The following is a 1,892-nucleotide window of genomic DNA, read 5'->3' as shown; positions in this document are numbered from 1 at the left end:
GCCGCCGCGCAGGCGAGCCCTCAGCGCTCCCGCAGAGCTGAGCTGGGAAGCTGGAAGCTCCTCGTCCTCTGCAGCTCCCCAGTCGCGTAAACCAGCCGTAACGCCGAGACTTGGGCGGTTTTAGGGCTTTACCGGCAAAAGGGGAAATATTGTTTCGAGTTGCCTATCGTCCCGAGTCCCAATTTATGCTGTTTTTACACAAGCCCCTTGTTTTATATTCTTGTTTTCTCCAGTTTTCTTCTTACATGAGAGAGGTTTTGTTTGTCAGACAAATGTCAGTCATCCACCGGTCATCGGCCGGTTGCACTCTTTTGATGTAGATTTAAGAACTTTTTTTCATAAACTTTAACCGCTTTTGTTTTGCTCTGTATTTTCCTTGCAGCTGTAATTGCCGAGTGCCTGTTGTATACTTTATAGAGTTGAAATAAAAATAATTACTTTTGAATGGCGTGTCAGTGGCTCTCTTCCACAGCAGAAGCCAAGTTTAGGGGAGTTCTTCTGGTTAGTGATTAAATTGGGGTTTTTATTCTCATTTATGACAATATGTAGTAAGAGATAGCTGAACAAAATGTATGGTACTTACAGATTAGTCCGGCACCCAGATTTTCTGCAGGATGCAAAGGCAAATGGCCACAGTTACTATACTTCAGTGTTTATTTGAGCAGCAGCAGCATCCCGAGCAGCCCAGCCAAAGGGGTCCGAGGCCAATGGGGGTCCTGCTTTAAGCAGGGTTGGCACCGAGTGACCCCCACAGCTCGCTGCCAACCCAAATTATTCTGTGAATGTACTAAGCAATAAGCACATTTGCAGCACTTTTACCCTTCAGGGATCAAGAATTCGCTTTATATTTTGTTTGCTGCCAATATAAGCGAGTCCCGGGCACGCAGCTGGGAAGGGACCGTATTTCCAACACGAGCTGTGTCATCCCTAGATGGGATTTGACTGCAAACACCCCCCATGTCAAAAAAATGGTGTCCCTGTTGTCACTGTCCCTTATGAGAAATGCTAAGAGGGGTGGTGATGGAGGCGCAGCCATTAACGGCAGCACATGGGATGTCATGAAGACGTCACCCTGTGTTCAGGATGCTGAGACTCTGCCCATCCCGATGGATTTAAATACATCCTTGGGAAACTGCTCAGCCCCCGTGTGACAGAACTGTCATCTTTAAATCTCAGGAAAGTCATGGTTAAGGGTGTACTTCCATGCAATGCAGGCACAGAGACAGGTAAAAACTGGGGAAAAGAGCACGAAAACATCCTCCTAGGAGGGAAATAAATTTGATGATAGCTGCCTAAGCAGGAGCTGGGAAACATCCCGAAATGATTTTGCAGGAGGCAGCAATCACAGATACGAGTTACTAATACAATAAAAAGCCCAGGGTGACGTGGCCCTCACCTGAAACTCCGAGGGGAATACAGGGATTTCGGGGCAAGGTGTGGCCCTCATTCTTGCAGGCTAAAAATAGCAAGGCCCAGGTTCGCCTGACTGCGGCGGGGATGTCCGCTGAGTCAGCAGCACCGCTTCCGCCAGCACCTGCCTTAGGTGCTCGCCGAAACTTTCCCAGCCAATTATTAGCCCGGCTTGAGCCTCTTGGGCCTGAATAGGTGATAGCAGGTCCCCGCAGAGCGACAGCCGTACCCTGCGCGCTGCCGGGGTTTGACTTGCGGGAGGGCGACGGCTGAAATCACCCACCCTGACGGGAATAAATCTTTGGGGTGGGCTGAGGCAGCCCTGCCGGGGCCAGGCTTGTTGCCCGTATGTTTTCTTTCCAACCCCGCTTTAAAAGTAAAAGTTAAATCCGGGCATTAGGCCGTTATGGTGAAACCCCAATTTAATGAATTGGGGGTTGCTACTGCACTTGCACGACCTCCGGGGGCGGGTGGGGGCGGTG

General features: G+C 50.0%; 1 protein-coding gene across 1 annotated transcript in view; it reads left to right on the top strand.

The window, feature by feature from the left end:
• DKK1 (dickkopf WNT signaling pathway inhibitor 1) overlaps positions 1–1,892 on the top strand; it is a 4,746-nt gene that overhangs the window by 1,442 nt on the left and 1,412 nt on the right. The gene's annotated exons all lie outside the window — the stretch shown is intronic.

This window comes from Haliaeetus leucocephalus, unplaced genomic scaffold (assembly GCF_000737465.1).
Source record: "Haliaeetus leucocephalus isolate CR32 unplaced genomic scaffold, Haliaeetus_leucocephalus-4.0 Scaffold216, whole genome shotgun sequence".
In the NCBI taxonomy this organism is placed as follows: domain Eukaryota; kingdom Metazoa; phylum Chordata; class Aves; order Accipitriformes; family Accipitridae; genus Haliaeetus; species Haliaeetus leucocephalus.
The sequence above is the reverse complement of the archived record's forward strand: the minus strand, read 5'-3'. Positions and strand labels throughout refer to the sequence as shown.